This window comes from Giraffa tippelskirchi, chromosome X, assembly GCF_054371585.1.
Source record: "Giraffa tippelskirchi isolate mGirTip1 chromosome X, T2T-mGirTip1v1.2.pri, whole genome shotgun sequence".
Taxonomy (NCBI): domain Eukaryota; kingdom Metazoa; phylum Chordata; class Mammalia; order Artiodactyla; family Giraffidae; genus Giraffa; species Giraffa tippelskirchi.
The window spans coordinates 131,978,235-131,991,399 of NC_137289.1; the positions used below are offsets into that span (position 1 = coordinate 131,978,235).

Below are 13,165 nucleotides of genomic sequence, written 5' to 3' on the forward strand. Positions count from 1 at the left end.
TAAAAATAGAACCGCCATATGATCCAGCTATTCCACTTCTGAGTATTGATCCAAAGAGCATGGAAACACTAACTTGAAAAAATATATGCACCCCTATGTTCATCCCAGCATTATCTACAAGAGGTGAGATATGGAAACAATCTAAGTCCTCACTGATGGATGAATGGATCAAGAAACTGTGGCATTTATTTATTTAATGGAATACTATTCAGCCATTAAAAAAACATGAAAATTTTGCCATTTGTGATACATGGATAGGACCTTGAGAGTATTATGCTAAGTGAAATAAGTCAGACGGGAAAAGATGAATACCCTATGATTTCATTCACGTGGAATGCAAAAAACAAACAGAATACCTCCAAATAAAAGAACAACTCAAACCAAACAAAAACAAACACAGAGATACAGAGAAAACAGCAGTGGTTACCAGAGGGAAAAGGGGTCAACTGCATACTGATGGATGGAAACTAAACTTTTGGTGGTGAGCACACTATAGTGTATACAGAAGTTGAAATATATTATTGTACACATGAAACTGATACAAAATCACTGCAGATGGTGATTGCAGCCATGGAATTAAAAGATGCTTACTCCTCGGAAGGAAAGTTATGACCAAACTAGATAGCACATCAAAAAGCAGAGACTTTACTTTGTCAACTAAGGTCCATCTAGTCAAGGCTATGGTTTTTCCAGTAGTCATGTATGGATGTGAGAGTTGGACTGTGAAGAAAGCTGAGCGCCAAAGAATTGATGCTTTTGAACTGTGGTGTTGGAAAAGACTCTGGAGAGTCCCTTGGACTGCAAGGAGATCCAATCAGTCCATCCTAAAGGAGATCACTCCTGGGTGTTCATTGGAAGGACTGATGTTGGAGCTGAAACTCCAATACTTTGGCCACCTCATGCGAAGAGTTGACTCATTGGAAAAGACCCTAATGCTGGGAAGGATTGGGGGCAGGAGGAGAAGGGGACGACAGAGGATGAGATGGTTGGATGGCATCACCGACTCGATGGACATGGGTTTGGGTAAACTCCGGGAGGTGGTGATAGACAGGGAGGCCTGGCATGCTGCGATTCATAGGGTCACAAAGAGTCGGACACGACTGAGTGACTGAACTGAACTGAATAACTCAGGGACTGGACAAAAACTCACCACAATTTCTAGCCAGGTTAAGAGAAACCCTACAAATATATACAAGATTAGACCCCACTTCAGCAGAGGGCACCATTGATCTTAACACCCATTTTTCTCTCTCAATCATCCCCAGACATCCGAAAGAAACTAAAAAAAGGCAGAAGAAGGCCCTCAAACCCCTCAATGAGACCTTTTAAATTTAGCCTTTAAGATTTTCAATAACCAGGAAGAACAGGCAAAGCTAGAGAAGGCCCAAAGAGATCAGGCCAAATACCACCTTTTAGCCTCTGCCCTACATGGCTCCTAACCTCCATTAACCAACAAAGACAGGAAGTCACCTGGACCCTGCTTCAAATGCAGCAAAGGAGGCCACTGGGCCCGCTCATGCCTAAAGCAGAGGCCCCCTCCAAGGCTGTGTCCCAGCTGTGGCATAAAGAGACATTGGAAGGTCGACTGCCCAAATCCCCCTCCAGGGATCCAGACATCCCCTCCTGGCCCAGAGCAGGAATCCTCCAACCCAGCTCTGTCCAGCCTCCTCTGACTCGCCACTGAAGACTGAAGGTGCCCAGGGCCCCAGGCCCCGACTCTCACCACCTCTATGGAGCCCAGAGTAACTCTCACACTGGCAGGTAAGCTGATCTCTTTTCTCATCGACATGGGGGCCACTTACTCTTCTATCCCTGCCTACTCCAATGGTGTGATCACTCACCTAGAGCCAGACATCCTGGAATGTGAAGTCAAGTGGGCCTTAGGAAGCATCACTACAAACAAAGCTAGTGGAGGTGATGGAATTCCAGTTGAGCTATTTTAAATCCTAAAAGATGATGCTTTGAAAGTGTTGCACTCAATGAGCCAGCAAATTTGGAAAACTCAGCAGTGGCCACAGGACTGGAAAAGGTCAGTTTTCATTCCAATCCCAAAGAAAGGCAATGCCAAAGAATGTTCAAACTACCGCACAGTTGCACTCATCTCACACACTAGTAAAGTAATGCTCAAAATTCTCCAAGCCAGGCTTCAACAATACACGAACTATGAACTTCCTGATGTTCAAGTTGGTTTTAGAAAAGGCAGAGGAACCAGAGATCAAATTGCCAACATCTGCTGGATCATCGAAAAAGCAAGAGAGTTCCAGAAAACCATCTATTTCTGCTTTATTGACTATGCCAAAGCCTTTGACTGTGTGGATCACAATAAACTGTGGAAAATTCTTCAAGAGATGGGAATATCAGACCACCTGACCTGCCTCTTGAGAAATTTGTATGCAGGTCAGGAAGCAACAGTTAGAAGTGGACATGGAACAACAGACTGGTTCCAAATAGGAAAAGGAGTACATCAAGGCTGTATATTGTCACCCTGCTTATTAAAGTTATATGCAGAGTACATCATGAGAAGTGCTGAGCTGGATGAGGCACAAGCTGGAATCAAGATTGCCGGGAGAAATATCAATAACCTCAGATACACAGATGACACCACCCTTATGGCAGAAAGTGAAGAAGAACTAAAGAGCCTCTTGATGAAAGTGAAAGAGGAGAGTGAAAAAATTGGTTTAAAACTCAACATTCAGAAAACTAAGATCATGGCATCCGGTCCCATCACTTCATGGCAAAGAGATGGGGAAACAGTGGAAACAGTGTCAGACTTTATTTGGGGGGGCTCCAAAATCACAGCAGATGGTGACTGCAGCCATGAAATTAAAAGACACTTGCTCCTTGGGAGAAAAGTTATGACCAACCTAGACAGCATATTAAAAAGCAGAGACAATACTTTGTCAACAAACGTCCGTCTAGTCAAGGCTATGGTTTTTCCAGTAGTCATGTATGGATGTGAGACTTGGACTATAAAGAAAGCTGAGCGTCAAAGAATTGATGCTTTTGAACTGTGGTGTTGGAGAAGACTCTTGAGAGTCCCTTGGACTGCAAGGAGATCCAACCAGTCCATCTTAAAGGAGATCAGTCCTGAGTGTTTATTGGAAGGATTGATGCTGAAGCTGAAACTCCAATACTTTGGCCACCTGATACAAAGAGCTGACTCATTTGAAAAGACCCTGATGCTGGGAAAGACTGAAGGCAGGAGGAGAAGGGGACGACAGAGGATGAGATAGTTGTATAGCATCACCAACTCAATGGACATGAGTTTTGGTAAACTCCGGGAGTTGGTGATGGACAGGGAAGCCTGGCGTGCTGCAGTCCATGAAGTCGCAAAGAGTCGGACATGACTGAGCGACTGAACTGAACTGACTCTGAAAAAACCAAGGTCTCTCAGGTCTCTGTTATGGGGGTTGACAGTTTAATATCTACACCACAAATAACTGAGCCTCTACCTTGCACACTTCAAGATACCCCATTTTCCCATTCTTTTCTCATACTCCCAAAATGCTCCACTCATATTCTTGGGAGAGACCTTCTCTCAAAATTCAAACCCTCTACTACTATCCCAAGCCCACCTTCTGATTTAGCCTGGCTACTGCTCCTCAACCCCACCTCATCTTCCCCCGCTCCATTGCCCTCCTTGTCCATAAACCCCATAGTTTGGGATATGGACAACCCATTTGTCACCTCTCACCATGCTCCAATTCATATCTGACTCAAAGACCCCTCTAAATTCCCCAATCAACCACAATACCCTATCTCCCAGGAACATCAACAAGGGTTAAAGCCTATTGTCACTTAACTCCAGGGCCTCTTGCACCCAACCCACTCTCCCTATATCACCGTTATCTTAGCCGTCAAAAAGCCAAATGGCTCCTATCACCTGGTCCAGGACCTGAGACTTATCAATGCATCTATTATCCCCATACACCCAGTAGCTCCAAATCCCTATACTCTTCTCTCTCTCATTCCCTCTTCCATTACGCACTTTATTGTTCTATACCTCAAAGATGCCTTCTTTACCATCCCTTTACACCCAGACTCTAAAGACCTCTTTGCCTTTAACTGGACCAATCCAGACAATCATCACTCCCAACAGCTGACATGGACAGTCCTCCCACAAGGCTTTCATGATAGCCCTCATTTCTTTGGCCAAGCTCTAGCATCAGACCTAACCTCTCTTGACCTCACTCCGAGTACTGTCCTCAAATATGTGGATGATCTCCTCCTTTGTAGTTCTTCCCTTTGTAGTTCTTCTCAACAACACACTATACAACTACTCAATTTTCTAGCTGATTGAGGCTATTGAGTTTCTCCCACCAAAGTTCAGGTCTCTCTTCCTAGAGTCACCTATCTTGGAGTCATTTTATCACCAACCAAAAGATATATTACTACTGATACTAAGTCCCTTATGTCCACCCTACCATTCCCTACATCAAAAACAGAGATTCTGTCCTTCTTGTGGTTAACTGAGTATCTACGCCTCTGGATTCCTAATTTCACCCTCTTGGCACAACCCCTATATCAAGCCACCCGAGGAGATCTTTCAGAACTCCTAGAGCTAAAATCAAATATCTGTTCAGCCTTTAACACCCTTAAGCAAGCCATTCTCTTAGCCACAGCTCTAACACTTCCTAAGCTTTCTCACCCCTTTATACTCTACACTACTGAGAGATGCAAAATTGCCATAGGAGTTTTGGGACAAAATCAGGGCCCCTCCTTCACCCCTGCTGTTTAGCTATCAAAGCAATTAGATACCACAATTCGAGGATGGCCAGCCTACCTACGTGCCCTGGCAGCAGCTACACTCCTCACTCAGGAAAGTAAAAAACTTACTTTTGGAGCACCCACTGTCATTCGCTTACCACATGACTTTAAGGACTTACTTTCTCACAAAACCATGACCCTTCTATCTCCTTCACACATCGAACTAATTCATGTCACCCTTCTCGAATTTCCCAAGTTCTCCTTTGAACACTGTCCTACTCTCAACCCCGCCAACCTTACCCCTAGTTCTTCTGAGTCCCCATCCATAATTGCAAAGATGCATTAGAAGATCTGATGCCCCATTTCTTCTTCATTTCCTCCACCCCTTTAAATAATGCTGACTTTACTTGGTATATTGATAGCAGCTCCTCTATGACATCAGAAGGAAAAGAGATAGCTGGATATGCAATTGTCTCTGACACTGAAATTATTGAGTCTCAATCTCTCCCCTCAGGAACCTCTTCCCAAAAGGCAGAACTTATTGCACTAACTAGAGCCCTTACCCTTGCAGGTAACAAGAGAGCAAACATATACACTGATTCTAAATATGCTTTCCACATCATACACTCATATGCTGCCATCTGGAAGGAACAAGGGCTCCTATCTATTAAAGGCTCTCACATAACTAACTTATACTCCAACTTTTAAAGGCAGCTATCACGCCAACTGAAGTAGGCATCATACATTGCTGAGTTCACCAGGTGGTCTCAGATACCATTTTACGGGGAAACAATGCCGCAGACAGGGAAGCAAAACAAGCCTCACTCCAATCACCTGCTCAACAACTTATATTAATTCCCAACATATAGACCTCCCCAAAGAAAACACATGATTATTGTAAGAGGGGGGCTTCCCTGGTGGCTCAGAGGGTTAGGCGTCTACCTGCAATGTGGGAGACCTGTGTTCGATCCCTGGGTCAGGAAGATCCCCTGGAGAAGGAAATGGCAACCCACTCCAGTATTCTTGTCTGGAGAATCCCATGGATGAAGGAGCCTGGTAGGCTACAGTCCACGGGGTCACAAAGAGTCGGACACGACTGAGCAACTTCACTCACTCACTCACTCACAAGAGGGAGCACAAGGAGACTGGTAACCACAAGGAGACTGGTTACAAAAACAGGGCCGCTATGTCCTTCCCCAATCTCAGGCCACACAGATTCTTAAGCACTAAACCTCTTTATCATCTCTTAAGACCTCTTATCACCTATCCTAACCTTCCTTCACTCCTTCAATAAATCACTCACTCTTGCATTATCTGCTCCTCAGTCTCACCACAGGGAGCCCTAAAGCCTGTTCCTTCATTCCCAACATCAGGCTCGAGGACATATCCCAGGAGAAGACTAGCAAATTGACTTCACTCATGTGTCTCCAACAGGAAAAATAAAACTCATGCTCACTCTAGTAGACACTTTTTCAGGGCGGATTGAGGCTTTTCCTAGGAGATCAGAAACTGCCTCAGAGGTAACACAATTTCTCATATGAGAACTCATCCCTTGCTTTGGCCTCCCACTCTTCCTCCAATCCGATAGTGAGCCAGGTTTTATCTCCCAAATCACTCAACAAGTAGCCTGATTTCTTGGCATAACCCAGAAACTACGTATTCCTTACAGACCCCAATCCTCAGGAAAAGTAGAAAAGGCAAATTCTATTCTCAAAACACATCTAACCAAACTCTCTCTAGAACTACAAAGGCCATGGGCCGAACTCCTTCCCATGGCTTTGGCTCATATTAGGGCTACTCCACGGGCCCCGTCTTTCCTCAGTCCTTTTGAGCTCATGTATGGACGCCTTTTTCTCTTTAGTCATTTCCCTACTGTGAGCCCCTTGCTGGGAGATTATCTTCCTACCCTTAACCTTATTAGACACTTCATGAGAGAGCATGCAGATCACTCTCTCCCAAAGCCTCATCAAATGAATCCAGCTGATTTAACACTCATACCCAGGGATCGAGTCCTGCTTAAGATCTTACACCATGAGGATCTCCAGTCTCGATGGACTGGTCCATTTGAGGTAGTTCTAAACATACCAACAGCCACTAAACTGGCAGGTCATTCGTCTTGGTTTCATACCTCTAGATTAAAGCAGGCCCCAGGAGACTCTCCATCTCTGCCAAGAAACATTCCCTGCTCAGATGCTCCTTGCTACACCAGCACTGTTCTGGGATCCACCAGGCTTCAACTGGATCAAATTCCTGAAGAAACAGAACAGCCAAATAAATAAAACAAAAATAAGTAAATAAGTACAATAACAACAGATATATTCATTACTAATTGGACTGGGATTTCCCCTACTTACCCTATTCACAATAGGATAGTCCACTCTGTCTCCCCCTGAGTGGACTATCATTCAAAAGCTTTCCCACTGTTTTACCTACCTCTCTATAGCTCTTGTCTTTTTGGGCATGGCCCTCCTCTTACTGTGATCAGCCTAGATGAACTCATTATCCACTTTCCTTCACATAGTAACACAAGCCCTTACCTTTCCTGGAAACACTAACTGTTAGTGATCTCCCTTTACTCCTTGACTTTGTTGTCCCCTTCTCCTCCCGACTTCAATCTTTCCCAGCATCAGGGTCTCTTCCGATGAGTCAGTTCTTCACATCAGGTGGCCAAAGTATTGGAGTTTCAACTTCAGCATCAGTCCTTCCAATGAATATTCACGACTAATTTCCTTTAGGATTGACTGGTTTGATCTCCTTGTAGTCCAAGGGACTCTCAAGAGTCTTCTCCAACACCACAGTTCAAAAGCATCAATTCTTCGGCGCTCAGTTTTCTTTATCCATTAGCTACCTCTAACTCACTCAAATTAGCAAAAACTTCAACCCCACACAAATCCCCTTGACCCACATTCCAGCCTTTTCTTATCTCACCCCAGTCCCACAGGAAGCAGTTACAGAAGATTGACCTTTGGCCCTTATCTTAAATCAAAAAGGCTAGAATGATAGGGGCTACACGGGGGCTTATTGTTAAAATGGTTCATTATGTTGACCTCACAAATAAAGAGTAAAATCACAGTGACCCTTGAGACTGACCAAATTGCGCAAATGACATTCTCTTTCGATGGCGCCTACCTTCTCAAGGCTATGAGACCACAGGATTCCAGACCTCCAGCTAAGTGACTGCAGGACTCAGCTATAGGCTAAAATTAACCGTCCTTTCAGAGAATTTTTCATTGGCAGGGTGTAAGAAAGACCTCGTCAGAAAGGGAGGACACCGGTTCTCCTTAAGGGCCAATGACTCTCTCATTTTCCCTCTAATAAATTTCCTTTTTTTGCCTCACTGCCTGGCTCGCTCTTTTTTCTCCGTGCTTGCCATACAATCTGCTGCAGCAAAACAGGCCAGCTCAAAAAATGCCACTCAGGAGTCTCTGGCTCAGATGGATGGGATGGTCCATTATGGCTTCACTCACCTGCCTGGCAAGCACTGCTGCCTGTCAGCTAGGTCTCTCTCCCCTTGACGTGGTCTGTCATCCACAAGGAGTTTCACCTGACCCCTTCACATGACCATTTTTGGGCTCCAAGAAGGGAGAAGAAGCTACAAAGTCTCCAGAGATCTTGGGTCCAGAGAGCACACACTGCATTTCTGCAACATTGTATCGGTCAAAGCAAGTCAGGCAGGCCCAGAGGCAAGAGCTGGGGAAATAAACTCCACTACTGGATGCAATGAGTAGCAAAGTCATGCTAAACAGGGTGGGACCCCTATGAGCAACTTTGCAAACAATCAGCTGCAGAGTGAGAGGTCACTTATCTCAATGTGGTCTTCCTTTCTACTTCCTCCATCCAAGGGGCCAAGTAAGATGATCTGATCCCAGGCTCCTTCCTCTCTCCCATGCCCCTCTGGCATTTTCCTACAGGAAACCCCTCTTACAGCCCCACAGTTGGGAGAATTCAGTATAATCAAGAGAGCCCACCCATTTAGAAAGTCTGGAGACCTGAGATTTAAGGCTAAATGACAGGTACATGCTCCTCCACTACTTAAAGAAGCCAGCTTTGGGGGTGGAAAACATGTATCCAATGGGGAAAAAAAGATGATTTGCATAGTCTTTTTTGTTCTCTGGAACATAGCCTCCTTAGGAACCTCACGGAGGAAGGAATTGTCCAATTATGAATGAAGGCAGAATTCTAGTTTTGCCAATCTCCTTGGCTGCAATGATATCTAATGGAAACCAGGTCTCATCCTTACTCTTCATAAATAAAAATGAGGCCTCCTTTGTGAAGACCACCCTAAGCATCTCCCCTCCCACTAAAGCCTACACCCTACCTGCTCCCTGCCTGCTCCCTTGGACCTTGTGCACATCTTATACTCCAATGTACTTCTTTCTTTTACATAACTATCTCCCCCAATAGACTGCAAGGCCCCCCAGAGGGGGCTACACTGTGATTAGCACAGGTAGGAGCTCTATAATCTCTGTGAAATATTAACAGAATTGAATTGAATTGATTGTAGTTGTGGATAAAATTTCCAGATTTTCAGGGCTTCACTGGTGGCTCAGTGGTAAAGAATCCTTCAGCCGATGCAGGAAACATGGGTTCGATCCCTGGTCCGGGAAGATCCCACCTGCTGTAGAATAAGCCCGTATGCCACAACTATTGAGCCTGTGCTCTAGAGCCTGGAAGCCGCAACAAGAGAAGGCACCACAACGAGAAGCACACACACTACAACTAGAGAAAAGCCTACTCAGCAATAAAGACCCGGCACAGCCAAAAATAAATAAAATTATTTTTTAAAAATTCTAAATCTTCCAAACTACAAACAGATATGCTAGTGCAGCTTAGAGCATCTCCACAGGTGAAGGGAATTTGGGTAATATCTCTGGTGCTGCATAAACTACCCAAGAGAAGAAGACTTTCTGGGATGTTCCACAGAGACTACAACCCTTCCTCACTTTTCATTTTACTAGAACAAGTTTCTCAGAGAGTGAGAGAATATGAATGAATGAATGGGAGTGTTTGTGTATAAGAAAATGGATAAACTTTGTGATTAATAAACTCTTAAGGGATTTCCCTGGCAGTCTAGTGCTTAGGACTCTATGCTTCCACTGCAGGAGGCCTGGGTTCAATCCCTGGTCAGGGAACTAAGATCCTGCATGCCGCGTGGCATGGCCAAATAAATAAATAAAGCCTTAAAATAAGCCAGATGTCAATGTCCATTAGTAATTTGTCTTAAAAATGTTCCTTTCTGATATCGGGGTTATAAGAGATGTGTTATTTAACTGTGCAAAGGGTATTCCCTGAATAATTTATATTTTAAAGGTTCGTATACTTAAAATTGAAAGAGAAGAATGCAGCTGTTGAGAATTGCCAGGAACAGAATGGATTCATGAATATCAGCACCAAAAACTCAAGTTTGCAATGACTAAGGCATGAGAAAAAGGGCAAGAAAAAGACAAGCTAAGTCCTTAGCATAGAATTCAAATGAGTAAGGAAAATCTCTCAATTCTTATATTAGTTGCAGCTTTTCCATCATAAAAACTATCATCAAATTGGAAAGAGTCGAACAAACTTCATTTAAAGGGAACCGAAGGCCAGATAAGAAGTAAGAACAACTGTAAATGGATGTGTGTCTCCAGGCCATAAATAATTGAATGCAGTACAGGGGAGATGGCAAAGGAGAATGTGGACAAACATTTATTAGGCATGCCCTTCATTCTAGGATCTCATCACTCTAAATGTGGTCCATGGACCAATAGCATCAATACCACCTGGAAGCTTTTTAGAAACAGAATTCTGGGCCCCATCTCAGACCTGCTGTATCAGAATCTGCATTTCAACATGACTCTCAGGTGATTTTGCATGTACATTAGATTTTAAAATACTGGTTGAGAAACCATGTTGGGAGATGTACATATACCATCTCATTTAAAACTTTATAAAAACCCTATGAGGCAGATTTTAATTCCTTTTATTATACATGAGGAAATTCAAGCTCAAATAAAATAAGTAATTTGCTTTAGTGTCAGAGTCAATAAATAATGAGACTAGGATTCAAACCCTTGTGGAGTCTGGCATTTCCAAAGTTCATGTTACAACCAGGACTTTGTAACGTAATGCTTTCCACCAAAATTAAGGCGCAGATATAGACATGTAACATTCCCACCTTCAGTTACAGTTACTCCTGGAAAACATGAAGAAAAGTCCAAATGTGCCCCAAGATGCACTTAGGATTTTCAAGAAGAAAAATGAAGATCAGTTCCTAAAATCCTACAGAATGAAAAGTGCAATATCCATTAAGAAAGGGCTGAGAAGAATTATAAAACATTTCTAAGTTCATTCAAAGCTTACTGATCATGTGCCCACCAGGCACGAATCTAGGTACTTGGGCTACATTAGTGAACAAAACAGGTGAAGATTCCTGTCCTTACTAAGCTCACACTCGATCCGGTTGTCGTCAGAGGGGGAAGGGCAATAGACAATGAATAAGCAAATTAAACCGTAAAATGTTGAAGGGAGAAGTCTATGACAGGTGGGGGCAAAGGGAACTGAAGCACAGGAAACAAGGCAGGGGGCAGTTTGCAATGGGAAATAGGATAGAAAAGGGTGAGCATCATTGAAAGGGTGAGATTAAGGGAAAGTGAGGGTGGAAACCAAGGAGACCCCTGGGAAAGAACATAGTTTCAGGCAGAGAGACAGCTCAAATAAGGACCCTCGGGGGATGGCGTGTTCCAGAGACAGCAAGGCAGCCAGTGTGGAAGGAGCAGGGGCCTGGTGAGGGGGACACAAGAGGAGAAAAGGTCAGACAGGTTAACGGGGGATAGATCACGTAGGGCTTACGGGCCATGGTGAGGACTTTGTATTGCATCCTGTGTAAAATGCGGAGCCACTGACAGGTTTTCAGCAGAGGAAATGACATGATCTGACTTCATTTTTTAAAAGTTAATAGAATAACTGGAAATTAGTACCTTTTGACCCCATTATATATGTCAACTACACCTCAATAAAAAATTTTACATTAGAATTAGCTGTAATATAAAACAAATTAATTTAAAAAATTAAGTTAACTGTAGCAGCCAGGTTGAAACTATTCCGTATGGAGCATAAACAGAAGCAAGAGGATATAAGTTATAGAGAGAAGAGTCACATCTTATTGGGCTTCCCTGGTGGCTCAGCTGGTAAAGAATCCGCCTGCAATGTGGGACACCTGGGTTCGATTCTTGGGTCAGGAAGATCCCCTGGAGAAGGGCATGGCAACCCACTCCAGTATTCTTGCTTGGAGAATCCCCATGGACAGAGGAGCCTGGTGGGCTACAATCCATGGGGTTGCAAAGAGTTGGACACAACTGAGCAGCTAAGCACAGCTAAGCACAGCTAAGCCCAGCACAGGTTTGAAAGGTAAAATTTCAGATCTTTTCACTTGTTTCATCACAACAGAATAGACGCACCGAATGCCTTGTGTTTAGGAATCACACTGTGTGAAAAATTTAAAGAACCATTCTTTGAGAGATTCGACTGTTTCATTATGACTCCAAAGGACCCATTGTTGATGTTGTTGTTGAGTCACTAAGTCACATCCCACTCTCTGTGACCCCATGGACTGCAGCCCTCCAGGCTCCTCTGTCCATAGGATTCTCCAGGCAAAAATACTGGAGTGGGTTGCCATGCCCTCCTCCAGGGGATCTTCCCGACCCAGAGATTAAACCCACATCTCCTGGATTGGCAGGCGGATTCTTTACCACTGAGCCACCAGGGAAGCCTGGTAAAGGACCCATAGAAGAAGCTATAGGATGAAAGAGCTCAGTTCAATATATGGCAGGACTTTGCACAGTAAAAGTTTCCTGTCACCAAGAACCTTGTACAAGATTGGACTTAACTCTGTGACAGAGGCTGCCTTATTTTTTTCGGCCATGCCGGGCAGCATGCAAGGATTTTACTTCCCTGACCAGGGGTCGAACCCCCACCCCCTGCATTGCAAGGTGAATTCTTAACTACGGACCACCAGGGGAAGTCCCAGAGGCTGCTTTATAAAGGGAACTCAGACACGAGTTATACAAGATGCCCTTTTAGTTTCCTTCCAACTTTCCACGTGCGCCATCCTAATCCACAGCTAACTGAGTTCATTTCCAGAGTTCTAACAAGGGCAGGGACAGAGGAGATTTCTCACAGAACACTGTGCAGTAGTTTCAGGTGATTATTTGAAAGCCATCTCCTCCTTAGAAAATGTACCTTCACTTCTAGTCCCATGGTAACAAGCTTCTCCCAGGACAACCATTCAAGATAAATAGAGGGAGACAGAGACCCAAGATCAAAGACAGAGAGCTCACAGTCCCTGACGCCCCTTTGTGTGAGAAGTCATTATCTCTGTGCCTCTCCCCTTTGTACTTTTCTTCTCACTCCATCTTGGTTTTCTTGACAAGTAGTATAATATCCTCATGGCTCAGAGGGAAGAAATCAGGCTTATGGGTAT

At 44.1% G+C, this 13,165-nt stretch overlaps 1 long non-coding RNA gene across 1 annotated transcript in view; it reads right to left on the reverse strand.

The window, feature by feature from the left end:
• Positions 1 to 8,219, reverse strand: part of LOC145535375 (uncharacterized) — a 354,077-nt gene extending 345,858 nt beyond the window's left edge. The window contains exons 1-2 of the long non-coding RNA XR_014075396.1: positions 7,837 to 8,219; positions 6,836 to 6,957 (exon numbers count right to left, since the gene is read on the reverse strand). This is a non-coding gene — a long non-coding RNA (uncharacterized LOC145535375). The remainder of the gene's footprint in view (positions 1 to 6,835; positions 6,958 to 7,836) is intronic.
• Positions 8,220 to 13,165: the final 4,946 nt, after the last annotated feature.